Here is a 23,530-nt window from a genome sequence, read left to right as displayed (position 1 = left end):
GACAGTATGGTGTCAAAAATGGTCAAAAAATGTCATAGTATAGTAAGGCATCAAAAACCATCAAAAAATGTCATAGTATCCTAAGGCGTCAAAAAACATCAAAAAATGTCATAGTATAATATGGTGTCAAAAATGGTCAAAAAATGTCATAGTATAGTAAGGCATCAAAATTTCACAAAAAATGTCATAGTATAGTAAGGCATCAAAATTTCACAAAAAATGTCTTGGTATAATATGGTGTCAAAAACCTTTAAAAAATGTCATAGTACAATATGGTGTCAAAAATGGTCAAAAAATGTCATAGTATAGTAAGGCGTCAAAATTTCACAATAATTGTCATAGTATAATATGGTGTCAAAAATAGTCAAAAAATGTCATAGTATAGTAAGGCGTAAAAATTTCGCAAAAACTGTCAGTATAATATGGTGTCAAAATTTCACAAAAAATGTCTTGGTATAATATGGTGTCAAAAACCTTTAAAAAATGTCATAGTATACTAAGGCGTCAAAAAATGTCATAGTATACTAAGGCGTCAAAAAATGTCAAAAAATGTCATAGGACAGTATGGTGTCAAAAATGGTCAAAAAATGTCATAGTTTAGTAAGGCGTCAAAATTTCGCAAAAAATGTCATAGTACAATATGGTGTCAAAAATGGTCAAAAAATGTCATAGTATAGTAAGGCATCAAAATTTCACAAAAAATGTCTTGGTATAATATGGTGTCAAAAACCTTTAAAAAATGTCATAGTAAAGTAAGGCGTCAAAAAATGTCAAAAAATGTCATAGTATAATATGGTGTCAAAAATAGTCAAAAAATGTCATAGTATAGTAAGGCGTCAAAATTTTGCAAAAAATGTCATAGTACAATATGGTGTCAAAAATGGTCAAAAAATGTCATAGTATACTACGGCGACAAAAAACATCAAAAAATGTCATAGGACAGTATGGTGTCAAAAAATGTCATAGTACAATATGGCGTCAAAAATGATCAAAAAATGTCATAGTATAATATGGCGTCAAAATTTCACAAAAAATGTCTTGGTACAATATGGCGTCAAAATTTCACAAAAAATGTCATAGTATAATATGGTGTCAAAAATAGTCAAAAAATGTCATAGGATAGTATGGCGTCAAAAATGGTCAAAAAATGTCATAGTATAGTAAGGCATCAAAAACCATCAAAAAATGTCATAGTACAGTATGGCGTCAAAAATGGTCAAAAAATGTCATAGTATAGTAAGGCATCAAAAACCATCAAAAAATGTCATAGGACAGTATGGTGTCAAAAATGGTCAAAAAATGTCATAGTATAGTAAGGCGTCAAAATTTCACAAAAATTGTCATAGTACAATATGGTGTCAAAAATGGTCAAAAAATGTCATAGTATAGTAAGGCGTCAAAATTTCACAAAAAATGTCTTGGTATAATATGGTGTCAAAAACCTTTAAAAAATGTCATAGTATACTACGGCGACAAAAAACATCAAAAAATGTCATAGGACAGTATGGTGTCAAAAAATGTCATAGTACAATATGGCGTCAAAAATAGTCAAAAAATGTCATAGTATAGTAAGGCGTCAAAATTTCACAAAAATTGTCATAGTATACTAAGGCGTCAAAAAATGTCAAAAAATGTCATAGGACAGTATGGTGTCAAAAATGGTCAAAAAATGTCATAGTTTAGTAAGGCGTCAAAATTTCGCAAAAAATGTCATAGTACAATATGGTGTCAAAAATGGTCAAAAAATGTCATAGTATAGTAAGGCATCAAAATTTCACAAAAAATGTCTTGGTATAATATGGTGTCAAAAACCTTTAAAAAATGTCATAGTATACTACGGCGACAAAAAACATCAAAAAATGTCATAGGACAGTATGGTGTCAAAAAATGTCAAAAAATGTCATAGTATAATATGGTGTCAAAAATAGTCAAAAAATGTCATAGTATAGAAAGGCGTCAAAATTTCGCAAAAAATGTCATAGTACAATATGGTGTCAAAAATGGTCAAAAAATGTCATAGTATAATATGGTGTCAAAAATAGTCAAAAAATGTCATAGTATAGTAAGGCATCAAAAAATGTCATAGTATACTAAGACATCAAAAAATGTCATAGGATAGTGTAGCGTCAAAAATGGTCAAAAAATGTCGTCATATAGTAAGGCGTCAAAAATGGTCAAAAATGTTATAGTACACTAAGGAGTCAAAAATGGTCAAAAAATGCCAGATTATACTGTGTGGTCAATGTCAAAAAATGTCATACTATCTCTCAAGTTAATGTGTCAATTTGTAATATTACAAGTATCAAGAATAGTTGAATAGTTTATATAAATTGTATGTAGTAATAGAGGCATTTGAGGGATGATTAAACTGTCTTTTTTAATTATAGCCGTAATAAATTTGCAGGACGAAGCTTCAACAGTTTTGTGATTAACATGTTCTGTCTCTGCAGGTGGAGGAGAAGACTGCATCATGTGATGAGGACAACAAAAGTAGTTAAATGTTTTTCAAGATGTATAGAGATAAGCATGTGCTCATCACTACAATAAAGATGGGGTGAGAGAATAAAACAAAGTGTCTCCAAGTGGTCAAACATCTGTTATTATCTTTGCTGTGGTTTGTCAAATGTGGTCTGGAACAGAATCAATAAAGTTTTGTAGCTTAACATTTGAGTTGAGTTTCATTGTTTTCAAATCAATATCACAAAAATTATTTTGTAATGCAGAAATGCCAACTATTCTCTATTTGCAGCTTGCAATTAAAATGTAAAACTGAGGCTGAAAACTTTATGGCTAAAAGGCGTAACCCTAACCCTACCCTAACCCTAACCCTAATCTCTGATGAAAAGAGGTTTAAAGTTGTAACCCTAACCCTAATTGCAGGCTAAAAGAGGTTTAAAGTCGTAACCCTAACCCTAACCTCTAACCCTAACCCTAACCCTAGTTGCCAGCTACAAGTGGCTAAAAAGAATACCTGTAACCCTAACCCTAATCTCTGATGAAAAGAGGTTTAAAGTCATAACCCTAACCTCTAACCCTAACCCTAACCCTAACCCTACCCTAACCCTAACCCTAGTTGCCAGCTACAAGTGGCTATAAAGAATACCTATAACCCTAACCCTAATCTCTGATGAAAAGAGGTTTAAAGTCATAACCCTAACCTCTAACCCTAACCCTAACCCTACCCTAACCCTAACCCTAGTTGCCAGCTACAAGTGGCTAAAAAGAATACCTGTAACCCTAACCCTAATCTCTGATGAAAAGAGGTTTAAAGTCGTAACCCTAACCTCTAACCCTAACCCTAACCCTAACCCTACCCTAACCCTAACCCTAGTTGCCAGCTACAAGTGGCTATAAAGAATACCTATAACCCTAACCCTAATCTCTGATGAAAAGAGGTTTAAAGTCGTAACCCTAACCCTAACCTCTAACCCTAACCCTAACCCTAGTTGCCAGCTACAAGTGGCTAAAAAGAATACCTGTAACCCTAACCCTAATCTCTGATGAAAAGAGGTTTAAAGTCATAACCCTAACCTCTAACCCTAACCCTAACCCTAACCCTACCCTAACCCTAACCCTAGTTGCCAGCTACAAGTGGCTATAAAGAATACCTATAACCCTAACCCTAATCTCTGATGAAAAGAGGTTTAAAGTCATAACCCTAACCTCTAACCCTAACCCTACCCTAACCCTAACCCTAGTTGCCACCTACAAGTGGCTAAAAAGAATACCTGTAACCCTAACCCTAATCTCTGATGAAAAGAGGTTTAAAGTCGTAACCCTAACCTCTAACCCTAACCCTAACCCTAACCCTACCCTAACCCTAACCCTAGTTGCCAGCTACAAGTGGCTATAAAGAATACCTATAACCCTAACCCTAATCTCTGATGAAAAGAGGTTTAAAGTCGTAACCCTAACCCTAACCTCTAACCCTAACCCTAACCCTAGTTGCCAGCTACAAGTGGCTATAAAGAATACCTATAACCCTAACCCTAATCTCTGATGAAAAGAGGTTTAAAGTCGTAACCCTAACCCTAACCTCTAACCCTAACCCTAACCCTACCCTAACCCTAACCCTAGTTGCCAGCTACAAGTGGCTAAAAAGAATACCTGTAACCCTAACCCTAATCTCTGATGAAAAGAGGTTTAAAGTCATAACCCTAACCCTAACCCTACCCTAACCCTAACCCTACCCTAACCCTAGTTGCCAGCTACAAGTGGCTATAAAGAATACCTATAACCCTAACCCTAATCTCTGGCTAAAAGGGGTTTAAAGTCGTAACCCTAACCCTAACCCTAACCCTAGTTGCCAGCTAAAAGTGGCTATAAAGAATACCTATAACCCTAACCCTAATCTCTGGCTAAAAGGGGTTTGAAGTCGTAACCCTAACCCTAACCCTAGTTGCCAGCTAAAAGTGGCTATAAAGAATACTTGTAACCATAACTCTAATCTCTGATGAAAAGAGGTTTAAAGCCATAACCCTAACCCTAACCTTTGGTTAAGAGCTGTAACCCTAACCCTAATCTCTGGCTAAAAGGGGTTTAAAGCCATAACCCTAACCCTAACTGCAGGCTAAAAGCCATAACCCTAACCCTAACTTCTGGCTAAGAGCCGTAACCCTAACCCCAACTGCCAGCTATAAGTGGCTAAAAAGAATGGCTGTAACCCTAACCCTAATCTCTGGCTAAAAGGGGTTTGAAGTCGTAACCCTAACCCTAACCCTAACCCTAGTTGCCAGCTAAAAGTGGCTATAAAGAATACTTGTAACCATAACTCTAATCTCTGATGAAAAGGGGTTTAAAGCCATAACCCTAACCCTAATTGCAGGCTAAAAGCCATAACCCTAACCTTAACGTCTAGCTAACAGTGGCTAATTAATAATACAATAATACAATATTAAACAGACCAACAAAACATTCAGTGTTCAGAAGCATTTATTTGAGTAAGAGTAAGATAATCCATAATTAGTCCCCCAGCGGGAAAAAGAAGGCCTGATAAAAACAAGACAAGATACTAAACAAGATCATGTATAACAATTCATGAAAATTATAAACAATATGAACAGTATAAAATAAAACTATGTACACATATTACACTGTTTGTAATAACAAAATACCAAAAAGAAATCGCAAACACAATACCTAACCCACAAACACTGTGTAGAGTTGTGAGTGTATGAATGTCTGTGGAAAACAAAGGCAACATGGCTGCTTTAAGAGTTTCTTTGTCTCAAGCCACATAAGTAAGACAAAAAATGCTTTAGTATAGTAAGACAGCAAAAACCATCAAACAATGTCATAGTGTAGTAAGGCATGAAAAATGGTCAAAAAATGTCATAGTATATTAAGGCATCAGAAAAATGTGAAAAAAAATGTCATAGTATAAGGTGTCAAAAATTGTCATAGTATGGTAAAAATGTTATAATCTGATAAAGCATTAAAATAAATTGTCAAAAAATGTCACCGTCGGGTAAGGCGTCGGAAACGGTCCAAAAATGTCACAATCTCAGAGACATTGTCCACGATCGCAGAAACATAGTCCACAATTCCAGAGAGTCTTCGTGCAATGAAGAAGTTCTGTGAGACCAGGACAGAGGCCTCCAGGTAATTCACAAACAGCTTCACATCAACTGTCCAACACAGAGCACTGACATTACTGTTTATATTCAGTATTCTCAGACTCTCTGATCATGTACAGTGTTGTGGACGCAGTGGTGACACCTGGAGAAAATCAAAGGAAAATGATCAATACACCGCTACCTATTCCCCATCAACAGTTTAACCATGAAGACACAGAGAAATATTCAACATTACAGCTGAAGCACAACATTTAACATTAGAGGCTGCTTCAGAAAATGAACAGTTAACTGTCATCATCTCCTGAAGAGCCAACAACAATTATTAGGGGAAAAGTAAAATGATTATTAATTGCGTGTCTATCAACTAATCACTGAAGCAATCGTGTAAGTTACTGTGAACTGCACAACAATAACAAACCCGATCAGTTAATTCAATTTTTGAATGCAGGATTTTAACTTGCGTTGCTTATTATACTTCTGTAAAAAGTTTTTTTCTTCCACCACAAAGGTCATACAGTTTCTAACAGGTAATATAATGCTGTTTCTACATTACCTGGAGGCCTGTCTGTCATGGATCAGATTGTCTGGTTTTGTCTCTGCAGTCACAGATGAAGTGGTGACACCTGGAGGAACATACAAAAGAAAATGATCAAAACTACATATTCCCCATCAACACTTCAACCCAAAAACATACAGAGGGCCAAGAATAAAAGTTTGTTTTGTCTAATCAACAGTTTACTGTCATATGTAAGAAAAATCATCACATCCACATCAAGCTGGAAGCAACACGTTTTTAAAAATGAATCTATCGTACAGGGCTCCAGACTGCGGCCATTTATGGAGACAGTTTGACTAAAGTAGAAGCACCAGTGCGACTTGCAGATATGCCCCCAGCCCGTTTTAGGGTTGGGTCCAGTGCTCTGTATACATTGCTTTATTTGTGGCAGGCCAATGACCAGCAAATATTCATTTTATATTTCCTCATTTATGTTCACGCTGCTTCTCTGACCTCTCTGTCTGAAGCCACACTGCATTCTCAGTGCACACACACACACCAAGTCTGTACGTAGTCTAACTGGTTAGTTTGCTACTCATCTTAAAATCTGGCAAATTACTGTAAACTTTAGTTGCTAAGAGAAACCAGCTCCCTGACATTTTAGACTTCTGTTCAGTGAGATACTGAGTTTACCGTGATTTTATTGTTGTGAACATTACCGTCACTGAACTAGGATTTACTTGTATTTAAAATATGACTCAGTTCTAATCCTGTTCTGAATGTATTCTTTTTTCAATGATCAATTTAAAATACCCAGTTATTTGATAATGAAAAAGTCATATTTGTGATATATACCAGTGATATTTGTGATTATTATTTTTTATGGCACAGTGTGATCACTCTCAAAAACATCAAGGATGGAGCCCTGTCTTCACTTTGTATCTTAGTTGTATTGTGAAGTACATAATCAACACTGAAAGACTTGAGTTCATTTTTAAATGTAGGATTTTAACTTATAAAAATATTTCTATATAGTGATATTATAATGCTACAGTAAGCAAAAAGTAAAAATAAACTTTCTGGATTTACAGAGGCCATACAGTTTCTAACCATGGGTTGTTTTCCAGTGCCAAATACTGAACTTTATCATATGAGGCTTATAGAGGGTTTTGGAAGATGCCTGAAGACTGGATAAATGTTTAGGACACATACTTCTCTGCAGGGTGAGAGCTGGTGTCTCTGTCCAGGCTGCAGCAGCTGAACAAGCAGGCCCAAGTAAAGACCTGGAAAACACAAGAACAACACTTGAAAAACCAATAAACTCATACAAAATACTAATACAAAGTTTTCATCAAGCTGTAACAGAGAAAAGTGACCATTCTTGCCAGTCAGACTTTGAAATGATTTTGACATTACAATTTGATGTACTTAATTTTGAGGCTGAACGTTGTGGAGGGGCTGAAAACCAGTTTTCAAAGCTGTATTTAACACAAAACTGCTCTGGAGTATCCCAAAAAGACAATACTGAGCACAAGAAGACACAAAACAACCAGGAAACAATGCTAGGAATGGACACAAAACTACAAAGAAATATAAAAACGACCACAAAGACACAAAAAACCTGATCTCAAGCAGATGTAAACTCTAAGTCTTGGTCACTCTATCAGCTGTTTAACACCTGTTATTGATTCAGGAAACACGCCCATGTCAGCTGGTGATCTTAACTGAACATAAACAGTCGCTGCTACTTCACAGCGAGCATCAAAAACAAATGTCTGTCTTATAAGTCCCGGTGTTATGAAGGAAAAGTGGACCGCTACTGTCCTCACAAAACCAAACACAGCTTGTGACTGATCGTAAGAAGACACCGCTCACCCATATCAACACAGCGGACTCTCATGAGGCGTTCATGTATGAAAAGTAAGCGACTGTGACATAAACATAAACACATTGCTGGATTTGTTAAGCTTCCCTGTATCCTCAGCTTGTTTCTTGCTTAAGTTGGCAGACATTATTTTAAATACGAGGAGATTCTTACAAGAAGAGTCTGACACGAGCAGAGACGCAAAGAGAGTTGCAAACACAAGCAAACTGACCGCAAGGAGACGGAAAATGCCAGAGTGACTGTGATCGTTCAGGTTAAAGAGCCCACATTTCCTGTCAGAGAGGAGGGTTGAGTTAAGAAGCGTGTGTTTAGTCTTTGAAACACAAACACACTCCTATCCACGAAATAAAAACGCGCGAAAAAGCCCCAAAGATATGACTAACAGAGAGGGCTAATGCTAGCGGTAGCTGCTAATGCTAACAGTAATGGCTTATTGGTTAGCCTTACCTTCGCGCAGATGAGCTGAACGTCCAGCCCCACTCCTGTGCCAAAAATATCCAAATGTTGTTTTAGCATCCAGGCTTCTACAGTAATCACGTTTCCCTGCGTGTTAAGAAACAGACACTGCAAAGTGAGACTCCATGACTGCTTTTACTCTGCGTTTTTACTCGACATTGTTTCTCTTCCGCTCTGTTCTCAGCACCACACGTAGGCCAATGACATCACACGCCAGCCAACATCGAAAAACAAAACGCTGATTGGTCGGCTGTTTCTGCTCCGCCTAGCTACCGCTTGTGATTGGTCGAATCAGCGGAAATGACTCACTCAAGGTGAATTCGCTATTTTCAATGAATTTTTCCTTTCAATCTTCAAAATGAAGGTCCTGAGAATTTCAGAACAGGTTTAGATTTGATTCCCTACCTCCTCTTGTTAATCCAACTGGGGCTTTAGTTCAGTGCAGATGAGGTGGATGGAGACACCTGCTGATCTTGAGTTCTGGTTGGGAAAATCTGCATCTGAGAAGAAGTTCAGATGGTTAGTTTAGAGCTACTAAAGTTAGTAATAAACCAGCAGTAACTGACACGTTATTTATTAATTTAAGTAAAATCCAAACATACAAAGGTGACTAAATTTGTGCAACAAAGCTTTATTACAGGTTATTTAATGTTGTGAACTAGAAGAAACAAAGATAACAGGATTATACTGTTGATGTTTTCATGTAATTTAACAGCAAGTTATGACAGATATTTTGTTTTTCAGTCAAACAAGCCCTTCTGATCTGTCATACTGGGCTCTGGAAACTTGTGATAGGACTTTCCACTATTTCCTGACATGGACTAATTAATTGTAACTCAAGACATAAAAGATCAAATCTGAGTCACATGTGATGCTGAAGATCAGCGGCAGTGTGAACGCAGCCTCATTGTGGTTCCAGTTAGTGTTTTGCTGCTGCACCTGCAGATCATAAGACAGACCGATAACAGAGCTGCTGTCTCTCCCCTCAACACAGGCCTGTATTGTAGCGAAGCAGCCGGAGGCTAATTGATCCAGTCTGAGCCCAAAATCATCCCGACTCCCCCCCAAGAAGTCCCAGAGGAGCCATGGTCAGAAAGAAATCATCTATGATATTGTTTGTGGACTACTTTCTGAATGATTAACAATCCTAACAACAAGAGAGTGTGTGTGTGTGTGTGTGTGTGTAGACAAAATTCAACACATTAAAAATACATTTCACACTGTTCAACCCAGGTTTCCAGCCAGCAGCTACAGCCCATAATATTAATACAAGCAGAGCTGCTGAGACTGTACAGGAGCTTTAACGGTTTCATTTACAGTCAGAAAATCTGATTGAATTCACAGACTCCTGCTCCACTCCCACTGTTACTGACAGATTGATCATAAAAATGACAAAACAGAAAGTGTGTGAAGTTCCCTGGCAGACAAAGAGGTCTCTCTTTTACAAGTATGACACCTCTCAATGACCAACAGCCTCACAGAGCTTCTAGTCTCATTATTGTATAGAAACACTTTTTATTAATTTGTCCTTTGTCTTCAAACACATCACAAGCAATAGCCTCCAGAAAAATGTGAACTTTGGCTGCACACAGAGCTTCACTTCTTCTGCTTTTTTTACCAAACTGCATGAGTCATTTGACAAACTGTTACATCACTTTACTGATGGACTCTGAGGATAATTTTTCTACTCGGCTAAACAGCATCGCAGACCATCCTGCAGGGGGAGTAAGAGGGAGGAGGTCCTGCAGATTTACTGTGAGGTCTCAGCCCGACTTCCTCCGTCAGCAGACAGAGGAGAGAAGATGCTGATGTGACCATTACAGCAGCAGGAAGCTCCTACCTGCCTCCCACGCAAACCACCCCTCAGTCTTAACCCTAAAATAAACCATTAACTCTGCAGGCTCCACAATGTGACACTGATTTTAGTCCCCACAACATCATTACTACAATTACACACATACTGCATATTCTCCACAGTGGTCCATAGATTATGCTCCTGCTGTTTTCAATGATTAATTAGCTGCTGGTTCCATTATTGATGCTTGTGTGCAGCAGAGAAGCTTCGCTGAATAATAGATTGAACCTCGACTCTGCCACTCCTGCTGCTTTTGGGGAGGGGAGGAGGAGAGGGAGCAAGGAAGGTAGGAAACAAATTAGGATGTAAGGAACGTAGGCAGGGAAAGGTCACGGGAAGAAGTCACACTCCTCTACATTTACTGTCTGAATTTAATCCAAGAACAGTTTTAGTTTTAGAATGAATTAATAAAATAATCTGAGCAGGATTACACGATCGAAGAATCCAGAGGTATGTGTACACCTTACTTTCATATGACCTGTTATGTGTGTGTGTCTCTGATAAATCTACTTCCTCAGGAGATACATACTGACGTGTAAAGACATTAACACACAGGGTTAGATAACTGCTTTTATAGGTACAAAGGAGCTTTTCGCTTTCAATAAATTAACCTTTTTAATACAGCATCAGCACTATCTCGCAGAAAGCACAAGCTCTCTGGAAGCTAATGGCACTGACTATCTGCATATCTATTATATGTTCAAAACCTGTGCCCTGAGGAAAGACAGAGTTCACTGAAGGTTTACGTTTCTTTCCTGAAACCTTTACTCTCTAAGCATTTCTATATTTAAGTACCAGCATTTCAATGAAGCTGAATGAGAGAGAAGTCAAGAAAACCTCAATCATATTTCTCCAAAACAAAATTGATATGTACATTTTGTAGAATATTAAATTTAGACCAAACAGCTAGACGAAGCTAAAAGTAAAGAAGATGTTCAAAGACAATCACAACAATGTAAACGTGACTAAACAAAGGCAACATGTCAGGCTGCTCTCAGTGTGTACTGAGGAAGAGACTGAATTCACTACTGACCATGATACCAGTCATGATGAGCATGGTTTTCATTATTATATAAACAAACAACCATAACTTACACTGATCAGCCTCAACAGTAAAACCACTGACAGGTGAAGAAACCTTGGCTCCTGACATTCAGGACCCCCCCCCCCAAAGCAGCAGCACTCCCCAATGGCAGGGGCCTTCCCCAGCAGGACAATGCTCCCATCACACCACAACAACCGCTGAGAAATGTATTGAGGAACACGACAAAGTCCTCATATCCCCAATCTGATCCAGCACCTGTGGGATGATCCAGAACAAGCCAAATCTATGGAAACCAACAGGACCCAAAGGATCTGCTGCCAATGTCCCAGTGCCAGACCCCAACAGGACATGGGGGCACGGTCCTGTGTCATCCTGCCAAGACTAGCAAAGCTAAAACAGTAAGATCTCCACTGGGATTTCATATGATGTTTATTTATTTTTATTTTTGTTTTGTTTATATAAAAACAAGACAATCCTGATTAAAACTGGTGAGGTCTGAGTGTTGCTTAATGGCCCAGGCAATTCAGCAATTAAAGGTCTTATAATACGATAATGGTTTGAGGTGGATTTGGGTTTATTTTTCTCTGCAGAGCTGCAGCAGACGAGCAGCTGACTGTTTAATGACACTCAGCTATCAGGGGAGAAAAACAATGAAGTGTTACTGGAAATGAAGTTTGTGAACGTGCTTTTGTGTCAGATACTTGTAAAGGTTTAAATGTCCCAAAGTCTTTGAAAATCAATCAGCAACATTACATCCTCATGTAAACTCAGTCAGAGAAGGAAAACAAACAGTGGAGCGGTTGGAGTGTGATGTGGTTTCTCTGCAGAAAAGAGCAGCGTGGAGTGAACTTGGATGATACCGAGTGTTATTACAACATTTATTCAAATCAATTCAAAGTGAAAACAGCTCTGTTAACGTGACAGCTGCGGTCTCCTTCTGCCAAAGCCACACAACAATCTCATTTGTCGAGCTTGGCAGAAGGAATGTGAGTTTAACAGTGATGAAAAGACTCTCATTATGAACTGTGGAGAAACCCTTAAAGGGCAGTTGTCCCAGCTATTTTTGGCCCTGTGCTTGCCATGGTTGTTAATTTGCAGTGTTTGTGTCTTGGCAGTGTGTGTTATCCCATCAGCTCACTAAGTGTTTATGAGACTTCCACATGTAGTTACACTGAGGCCAGATTGAGTTTGTGTCTGTTTTTGTCCATGGTGTGATACCTTGTTAATTATAGTTGAAGGGCGCAGGAGATTTGGATTTTTTCAGTCGTTATATGAATGTTGAAAGGGTTATTGGTTGGTGTAATCATTCCTCCTGTCTAGGCTAGCAGTCAGAGGCATTTACTCAAATACTTGTGTACAATTTTGAGCTACAGCACTTGTATTTTGACTATTTCCAACTCTATTTCCAATCTAATTATATTTTGGTGAATGCAGGATGTCTGTGTAGGTTCTTAGTCATCCAGGTCTTAAGTCGAGGGCAACTGGACTTCTTCTAGATTCACATTTTGGACAGAGAAGAACTGGAATGACCATTGTTGTACAGAGGTGGTGGCTTTTGACACCAACTATCAGCCACCTACAACGCAGTGTTGATATCCCTTCCCAGTTCACGCCTCGACCCAGGTGATTCTAACGACTCTGGCAGGATGCATCAACAACTCTACCACCTTCAAGGTGACAACCCCACTAAAGGTTAAATACCTGGAACTCCTTTATCATCTTTTAGAACTGATGAAGCCTGAGGTGAAACATCCTCAAGAAACCTAAAAGTCCAGTTGCCTTTGTTTGAATGCAGGACTTTTACTTCCATAAGCAAAGGATCTGAGTTCTTCCACTACAGCTGACCATTAAATGATCAATTCTCAACATGAGTTGGACAAATCAAACTGGTTCCTTCGTCCTTGCAGTTCTTTTATCAGCAGTGTTTTGTCCTGACAATAAATCTACTTTCAACTAACAGGACGTATCCCTCCACCAAGCCTCACCAAGGTAAATATGTTTGTGGAAACACAAAGAAAGAATTTTGTCCTCTAAAAATGCCATGTGAGCGTTATATAAAACCCAAACCCTTTCCTAAAAAGTTTAACATTCTTCCACAGTTTCTCTGAGATGATTTATTGTCATCAGTTTGTGATTTTCATTACATTCCAGGAGTTAGTTTGTGACGGTGTTGTGTAATTTACTTTACTGTTGTATCCATTCACTGCTTGTTTGGTTCTACCCAAATAGCTTACAAACATTTAAGCGTGTCCACTAACAGCCATGCCCGTTTAGGCTGGAATTTAAATTTAATACAGCTTTAAACTCAGGCAGGAAGTGAATAACACTGTGGTCTGACCTCCCAGAGGGTGGCCTGCATACAGCCTTACACTGTGGGCATTTGGTATGTTCCCAAACATGTTGATGTTTAGCAGGTTCACCATCTTAGTTTGGTCTGTAATCACGCAAACATTGAGTGATTAACACTGACCTACAGCTGAGGCTGATGGGAATATATTTAGTTTAACAATTAGTTTAACAAATATTTAGTCACAAGCCAACGTACTGGACAATTCTGACCTCATGGTGGTGCTAGGTAAAAAGTTAGGGGATCACCAAAGTGATTACAATTCATCCTGAGAGTGACATGAATTTGTGTACTACATTTGATAGCAATCCATCCAATACTTATTAAGTTATTTCAATAAAAATCTAATTACAACTATACACCTTCACTTAAGAACTCGTGGTTGCTAGATCTGTCTGCAGCCTCTGATACAACTGCTCAAAATATTACTATATTACTAGACTCCAGCACTGGGTGGGTTTGTCTGGGACAGTTGGAAGTAGTTTATCTCCTAGGACCCTCCTTAGGATACTTCAGATTTTCATTAAATATGTTCCCAGTAGATGGTATCACACAGCTATACGCCCCACTAAAGCCTGAAACCACAGTAGTTTGTGCTGCTTTCTGTAGTAGACATTAAAAACTGGATGTCTGCTAACTTTCCTTAGTAAAATTCTGAGAAAAACAGCAATCTGCATACAGATGAAAAATCCTCACTCCAACAATACTAAGATCCTCCACTCATGCTTATAACCTCTATGGAATATGCTAAAACATATTCATATCTGAGATTCAAAGACAACGAATCCATTACACAGTAAAGGTGACAAAAACCAAGAAATCTCCTGCATCCTCACACTGCATCTCTGACATCTCTAAACTGAATAAGCACAATAACGTGATTAAATGTTACAACCTCAGCCAAAAATCTCCTTCTGCTCAGGGTTATTCTATGTTTTTGTTTTGATCCCACACTCTTCCATTAACTGATAAAATTCTGTGAACTCTTAAGTTTGCATAACAAGGCAGATAAGATTAAAAATGCATTGCAGTCAAGTTATAACCAAGAACTGTTTGTTTGTTCCTGGAAAGCTGACATGTTGTTGGCAACATGAGTCTGATAATACACAGGCGTGTGACTGGAAAACTGAAGGAGAGAGAAGTGAAGAAGAAAACACTTCGTCCTTTTAAAAGCTGCCATCGTGTGCACTTAGGCAGAGACACTTTGATGTGGTTAACAGCTTCCATACAAACTGCAAATCAAGGAACACTCACATGTTTGGAATATTTTTATGACACATAAACATTAAAAGTTTCTACATTCGTCCTTAAGTTTTCCTAAAATGGTTTGTTAGCGTTGTTAACACGCCTCATTTAAACAGAGAGCCAGAACCAGCTGCTGCTACGCTGAGACGTCTGAATGTTAAGAATGCTAACGGGGCACCTCAGGGAAACTGACGGAGTGATGAAGACTCACTCAGCCTTCTTTCTCTCTCCTGTTAGGTAACTCGCTCTGACAGGAGTCAGCGCAGATTTAACACACACCTGAAGCTGGCTAAATAAATCAGATCTTCATATCCAGAGATGAAAGCAACCAAATCTCCCAAATCACACCAGGAGCCATGTGTTGGAGTGTGACTGTTGTTCCTGGTAGGAGCAGTGCAGGAGACACAGTAACTGGGCCAGATGTTCTGACCAGAGGCCTCAGTATCTATTAGTCAAACAACAGAAACAGCAACTAATCTATTAATCACTTTGTGATTTTTCAAGCGGAAAAAGAGAAAAGTTTTACACTTGTTCAAGTTGCAGTTTCTCAGATTTGCTTTTTTCATGTTTTTTTTTTTTAAACATACCACAAACAATTAATTCATTATTCCAAAAAATAATCATCAGATTAATTGATAATGAAAGTTATTGTTGCTTTAATAAAAAGGTGAATAGACTGTGCTTTTCTTTTCTTAACGACACCTCAGAGAGCTTCACACCACATGTCACATTCACCCATTCACACTACGACTAATAAATCAATTTGACATTTTTGATTGAGATCCAGTTCCTTTAAGACCTGGTTTCCCTGCTATGGGTCCTCATGAGTGTGTGTGTGTGTGTGTGTGTGTCTGAGTGTGTGTGTGTTTACATGGATTCCTTTCATTCAGTGTAAATTGTTCAGTAATGTAATCTCCTTCAGAAAGTCCCTCCACAGTAAAGGAATCAACTCGTTCACCTCTCGGCTCTCGGCTGATGTAACGTCTGCAAACACTCACATATAACAGCATGAAATGAAAGCATGAAGAAAAATGTTCTGTCTCAAAATCCAACAGCCACAGAGGTTTGTAAGAGTCCAAACAGCCAGACACAGTTTACAGCTCCTATAACTATTAGTAACCTACGATTAGAGCTGAAATCCTTAAATCTTTTAATCAGTTGATCTGTCAACAGAAAATAAATCAGAAATCAGATTATCAGTCGATTTATTTAAATCATCTCTTAAGCAAAACTGCAAAAAATTTCCTGGTTCCAGCTCCTCAAATGTGGAGATTTGCCTGTTTTCTCCTTTGATAACAAAGTGTTTGAGTTTTGAGCTGTTGGTCGGACAAATTTAACAATGTGAAGACTTTATCTTGGGTTTAAGGAAACTGTGATTGGGCATTTTTCACTATTTTCTGGCCATTTTGATTAAGGCAAGAAAAACACCTGTGCAGTTCCTCTCTTTGCAAGAATTTTACAGAAATGTGGAGCCATTTAAAAAAAGATTTTTAGGCGGACTTTGTCTTTATTTGAAAACGGCAGAACAGGGAATCAGACGGGAGGATGGAGGGGGATGACGGGGTCCCTCACTGGATCTGAACTGAACTGTGGATGGCTCATCTTAGACCACAAAGCCACCATGACGCCCCACAAAAACCCCAGGAGAAGATCACAATAAAAGCTGGAGAGTTGGGAGTAAACAGGAAGCAAACTGTGGGCTCCTGTCACGTGCTCTGCTGTTGAGTTATGTTTAGACGAACGAGCGGCAACATAAAACTCTAATTTTAGGTTAAAAAACCGGCCAACCTACAATGATGACATGATCGACCTCAGGTTAAAAACATGCCTAAATGCTGAGAGAGAGAACTGAGTGACCTGGAGAAGAATGACAGGAAGTGAGGATAATGAACAGAGAGGGAAGTTTTCTGTATCAGAGGTTCCCACCACAGACGCCGGGAGCTCACGACTCTACACTCATAAAAATGTCAACCTGCAGGTTATTTCATCTGCCACCACGATGAGGAAAAATCTACTTGACAATTAACCTGCAACTAATTCTTTACTACACTTTACTGACCTTTAACTATAAGCGCCATCCATCTGAGTTACTGCTGCTACTCTTGCTAGTGTTTCCTCTCTCACACTGTACAGTTTACAAAAGAAAAGGCTTTTAGTTTGAGGACTAATAAAGTAATGTTCCAATAAACTAATAAAAAGCGGCTAACGTCACCCTGCACTGTGGAAATCAAACAGAGGACGTTCTAGTTGTGATTTTTTAAAACCTAAACCTTTTATTATGACATGCAACACAAACTAACACTGAGTTACTACTGTGGGTAGTAAACTGATTAGCTGGGCATGTTAGCGTTTGCAGATTACATTACAGCCAATAACCACAACATTTAATTAAGTCCCTACACTTTCCCTCAGTGTAAGAACAGTTACAACAGCCAAACTCCTGAGAAACAAAGGCTGCTAAATGCAACACACAAAACCCATCACAGCCTGAAATGAACTGATTCTGAATTTCTCTGCTGGTGTGAGCAAGTCCTAAAAGGTGACGCGCTTCAACAAACAAGCGTTAATCAGATCAGAGTGGTACGAGCCGACATTTATCACTGGAGGATGATCAAACAATCCAACAGGACGCCATTGTACAAGTCACGAACCAAAACCTCATTAAAGTGCCACTCAAGAGATGACTGTGATGTAGCAGACAAGTATTTTCAGAGTACAAAATGTGCTCGGTCCAATTCTACAGTGATCATAACACTGTCTCAGACTTAGTGTGGTAATGATTTATGATTTGTTGACGTTAAGGAGCCACATTAACGTTAACGGCTGATATTTTTTGCAGTGCAGTGTTCTTTGGCCAAGATAATCATCAGTGTTTACATTGTCTCTATTTCTGGTTATCAGGGTCTCACACACACACACACACACACACAGTATAAATATCCAGATTACATCATGCTGCTATAATGAATTCTACTTTTGTCAACTGCAAGTCTGCCACTCTAAAGAATCCGGGTATTTTGCTGACCAGGAACCAGATCCAGCGATGAGAACCCAACTCTAAGACGCCAGCGTTAGGAGAGGCAAACTGTGGTTCCATGTCTGAGTTTTATAACAACATCACAATACTTCTTCCTTTACTTCTTTGGAGCACTACGGTGGCTGTTAAGGGTCAACATGCTGCAACAGCCCAAAACATTTCCATTGGGAGAAACGTGCTGCAGAGGTGCAGGGATGATGTATTTCTGTAGTCCAACCCTGATGTTAGCATCATCCTGGTTCCCTCCACAAAAAGCCAATGAGATTTCTTCATTGGGTTTTGGATTATTCCAGAAAATAAACTGTGACCAATTAAAGTTTCTGATCCTTCAGGTTTAGTTGATCAGATAATCTTCACAGATGAACACCACTGTTCTGATGTTTGAAGTAAGAAGCTAATGTTAGGCTATAAACCAACTACACCACGGTCACATGACGTCAACGTCTCCACCACTAAGCTTCCAACTGGTCATTTCATTTAGCTCTGAGCTCTTCTACAAAAGCCTTTCTTCTTAGAAAGTTAGTGAGAGTTTGAAAGAGCGTGAGTAGAAACACAACGAGGCTGTAAAGGTGGACTGGTGAGTAGATGGGTTTTCATGTTAACGTCCCCGACAACCTCTGTAGTCTCATTTAGACACTCGTTAGCAACCGCCTTTTTTAAGACACGTAAAAGCTTCAAACATCAGGAGTGGGGGATTTACTGACCCATTTTATGTCGGAGAATAAAACCTGAAAATGTCTGGAGCTTGTGTTAAAACCACAGACCTTATTTCAGACATTTAACCAGAAACACACTGACTGTGGGACGAGAGAACAGGAAGTGCTAACATGCTAACACGCTAACTTACTTCCTGGTTTTCTTCCTGGAATTTTCGCTGTAGTACCGTGAGTGGCCACTGGACAGATGATGCTGCAAGGCTGAGCGGCGGCACTGTACCCAGTTCTTATCATACACCCATGAGGTGACATAAAAAGGTTTGTTATTCTTTTACAACATCATAAAAGAGAAGTAGATGCTGAAGCTCAGCGCTCCCTCTAGAGGTCTGGAGAACTGTGGTTGTGTTGACTGAATTTGCAGTAGTTTTTCTGTAGTTTGTTTTCAGCATTTGTGTGTTTTGGATTTTGTTTATGTTTTTCCAGAGTCTGTGGCTCTCGCTGATGTTCCTGCTGCAGCATTTGATTGACTAATATCTGCATCTGCACAGACAGCTACTGAAACAGTTTTCTGTCTAATCAATGCAGAAACAGGGGACGCCCTTATGAGACCAAAAGACAGAAAATGCTCCTGTTTAATGTCTGATTTTTCCTCAGACGAGAACACAGGACAAGTGATCTACAGAGCAGACAGAAAAATGATATTTAATTTGGGTCAGACTTGAAGTCGACAGGAGACCAGTGTTTCATGCTCAGAAGTTACAGTTTGACGAGGCGTGTCACATTAGCCTGAAAAACTGCGTCTCACTGAACTTCAGCTCAACTCGTATTATTTCTCAGAGGTGTTTACATAACTGTAGTCTTTATGTCTGTGGTGTATGCCTATCTGTGCATATATATCTGGCTGTGGTACGTGTGTGTGTGTGTGTGTGATAGCAGTCAGGTGAGTCGTCCTGGCTCCAGGCTCATTTCCTCGGCTCTAAGAATAAACCAGCAGCATGAACGGGCTGTTTTCACTCCTTCTCCCTGATTACAGATACGACCGCCACTTTAACACACTGTGTTATAACACACACACACACACACACACACAAAACAATACAGCCACTCACAGGTCCAGACTGCAAAAAATATCACTGTTCAGTCATTTTTATCTTAATCTAATGTTTAACTTCAGTTTGTACAACCTACAAAAAACTCATTTTCATGTTATATCTGATGAAAACTGACCTGTAACAACACTGATAATTTTTAATTTTATTAAAAATCATGCTGAAACAAACAATTTTAATCAGAATCTGTAAAATGTAAGAAAATCGTGGAAGAAAAAAGTTGAAATTGTTTATTTTAAAACCAGAAGCCATATATTCTGGGAATATTTTGCTTTAAAAGTGACTTGTAATGTAGTTACCAATTAATGTTCTGTCGATCAACTAACTGATTAATCAGCTGAACCTTTGCAATGGAAAGGAAAAAAAGGAAACTTCTGCCAGTCGTAGTCAGTTTACCTTTTGCGTCGTGTTTGGGATTTAGATCAGGTGAAGTTATTTTTGTCAAACCCATTGAAATTTAGCTCTCATGCTAGACAGAGATTCTCCCCTGATTCTTTAACAACAGCCTAAAGATTCATATCTTAGCCCAATAACAAACTTTATTAACAGAACAACTCTTTGAAAGGGCTTTGACATAAAGTAGTAGTGTCCAAAAATTGATTCTGCAGCAGTTTTAGCTTAAGTTTTATACACTGCTTTACTAGTCGAATAAAAATTCAGTGGAAAATGATGCTGGGCCCCTGTGTCTGTCTACACATGAGCACTGAGCTGCTGCATCACACGCAATGACCCGTTAAAGTCATGCTTATGAAAAGCAACTACACCTGTGTGAGGTAAAGGATCTGAATACTTCTTGCACCACTGGAAGTCTTTCCTGTTTTTGTCAATGGAATCTAGTATATGATAAATAGTGATGTCTCTGCTTAATTCTTTTGTTAATGGACTAATTGTTTTGGCTGTAAAATTTCCCAGAGCCCAAGATAACTTCTTGAAATTGCCCAACAAATGTTTGGTATTTTTATTAAATTCAGTGATCTAGTGTTTAGGGATCTAGTGTTTTTGGACCTTATACCATAATAGGGTCTTCAAGTCTGGGTCTCTCAGCCTCTGCTGCATCAATTTGTACCCTTTTTTAAAACTGTCTTTCAGACATGTACGACTCATTTTTTTAGATAAACGCAGGAACACTTGCCAGACACCTGACAGAAGCTTGTGTTTTCACACTGCGAATTCAGCTTTTGAAAATTTTCATTTGACTTATTGACAAATGCTCATTTCAGGGATTTCCTGGAAACAAAACACAGAAAATGTCATAGTAAAATTTATTACCGCACAGTGATCTGTCTCATTCTGCCATGCTTCAGGGTTTTCTTTCCAGGAAATTCCTAAAACAAGCATCTGTCAAGAAGTCAAATTAACTTGGCTCTTTTGTATTGATTTTTAGCGTGAATGATGTGTTGTTACGTTGAACATTTTTTGCAGTGGACAGAGAGTGCTTCCTAGAAAACTCACAGTAGATGCAGTAGATGTCGATCACTGAATCCAGTGCACAAGACTGGAGAGTAAATGGTTACCAGTAACAATATTACTGTAATCTCATTACAAGCTGATAGCTGTTAAATTTACTGTGCAGCCATTAAGAAACACACATTGTAAGAAGGTGAAGATTTAACTATAAATGCTGCTGCTGTGACAGGTCGCAATTTATGTTACAGACAACTTCAAGATTTATATTCGTCCCTTTCTGAACAAAAACGTATTTTACAGTCACTGTAACTGAAAACATTAAAGGATAACTTCCCGTATTCTGAACCTCGGCTTTATTTTCTCCTTTTTGTTTAACCAGCAGCTCTCCTGTAAAATTCCTATTGTTGTCAATGGAGTCTGGTAGGGATATAAACAATGTTTCTGGGTAAACAAAAAGGATCTTACTCTTTTTAAAAAAAGGATCCATAATGCTGTCAGACTGTGACAAAAACAAGAACTTTAATGGATGTAATCTGACGTGGACAAACACCCAGTTGGATTATACTGCAGCAGCTGTACACCGTTCTTGATCAATACTGCACCAACTGAAGAAGGTCAACTTACAAACACTTTACAGATGACTGAACTGGGTTTTATTCCCATGGATTTCAACAGTATTACCTCATGTTCATTGCTCAATACTCCCAAAATACTGCCCGTTTGACGAATACAGGTTTTAACAGAAGTACGTTCAAGAATATCCAAGTTTTGCTTTCATGCCAGCAGACGTCACATTTGTCTGATCTCACGTTGGAAATGACAGTGTGTGGGTGGAGGAGAGCCGAGCCGGTCTGTTCCAAGCTAAATACATAAAATCTCACCCACTTCTAACCTTAAACCTCCCTCCCTCCTCCCCTCTCTGCTCTCAGTCCTGGTCCAAATTTGGCACTGTTGGTCTCTGTGAAAAGGCATTTCCCCTGGGGGGGATCGAGCCTCTGTGTAACTCTTGACTGCGGTCCGAGTCTGACAACGTCGTGATTTTCCCACAGGAAAATAAAAACATAAACTTTGACATAACATGTTTTTGAATCAGGGGATCAAAGTTGTGAGAGAGGAGGCTTCATGGGATCCTTGTGTTGTGCCATGCCACAAACTGAACGTGAAGCAGGAAACAGCCATTAGGATCTCAGAGAGTAATCAGAAATACAATCACACACTCAGGAGGGCAATGTTTCTTTAGCATTTATGAGGAGCAGTGGACTCGAACTGCAATAGGCTCAAACACTGTTACAAACATGTCTAGACGGATTTCAACTGGCCTTAAAGATCAGCACAGCTTCAACGATTAATCGATTAAACTGATTGAATTTTGGACTGTGTTCAGACAAAACACAGCATCCAAAGGTCTTTTCTGACATGTCACAAACCAAAAGATTAATCGAAATCGCGATCGGAAAGTAACGAGACAGGCCCAGGCCTAGCTGGTTAGCATGCTAACTTCAGAAGAATAAAAGAAGTGATTGAACTAGAAACAAAACATTGGCGTTGCTTTCCACTGTGAAGGCAGCTCTTGGCAAAAGGAATGAAGGTTGATCCTGAACCTGCACCATCTTTCAAACTGGCAAGTAAACAGCTGCTAATGCTAACGTTAGCTATGTAGCAATAGCACAGACATACATACATACAGCTACTTTAATTAACATAATATCTAAAGCATTATGCTTTTTCTAAATCAGTTAATCATTGAAAGACTGTTAAATAGTGTTTACACTGTTGTAATTATTCCCCTAACATTTTTAAATGTGTGAAATGTTGCAAATACAGTGATTAGAACTGCTAGTTTTGCTGGGTTAGCCAAAAGATGACCCCTGTCCGATCATTTTCTCCATCAACAACTGATTTTCCAGATATTTTCCAATATCACAACAAATATCTATATCCGTGTTAAAGCATTTTGTCCATATCACAACATTTTAGGACTCAAGGACAAGGTCGGATAACAAGTCCAACTGGTTTCTGCTGGTATCTTAATTCTATGTGGGATTATGCACTAAAGCTCTGAATCAACAATATGATGGTGGTTTTATTACCTTTTCTTCAGGTGCTTTTTTCATTTTTTTGCTTATATGATGCATAAAATACTGTGTTTAATCAGATCACCACATTGCATATCTGTGGCCAGGGAGTATTCTAGCTGGGAAAACTGTACATACTGTACAGAGAGAAGGGGAACAGAGGGAGTAGGGGCTCATTTTTTTGCCCCAGGGCCACCAAACAGATTAACCAGACTATGTTTGAGGGAGTGTATATTTGAAAACATAAATATGGATCAGCATTTTGCTGCTTTTAGTCCAGCTTTCAGAGGCATTTTAAGGATGAAAATGATCAAATTATCTGCTTTTCAAAACCCTTATCA

General features: G+C 38.7%; 1 long non-coding RNA gene across 1 annotated transcript; it reads right to left on the bottom strand.

Moving 5' to 3' along the window:
• Window positions 1-4,914: 4,914 nt before the first annotated feature.
• LOC108881599 (uncharacterized) lies at window positions 4,915-8,605 on the bottom strand. Its single transcript, XR_001960644.2, has 4 exons — window positions 8,405-8,605; window positions 7,285-7,355; window positions 6,130-6,199; window positions 4,915-5,718 (listed from the first exon to the last, which is right to left on the bottom strand). It is a non-coding gene; the product is annotated as an uncharacterized LOC108881599 (long non-coding RNA).
• Window positions 8,606-23,530: the final 14,925 nt, after the last annotated feature.

Source organism: Lates calcarifer, linkage group LG13, assembly GCF_001640805.2.
Source record: "Lates calcarifer isolate ASB-BC8 linkage group LG13, TLL_Latcal_v3, whole genome shotgun sequence".
Taxonomy (NCBI): domain Eukaryota; kingdom Metazoa; phylum Chordata; class Actinopteri; family Centropomidae; genus Lates; species Lates calcarifer.
Note: the sequence above shows the minus strand (reverse complement) of the source record. Positions and strands in the feature narration are given on the sequence as shown.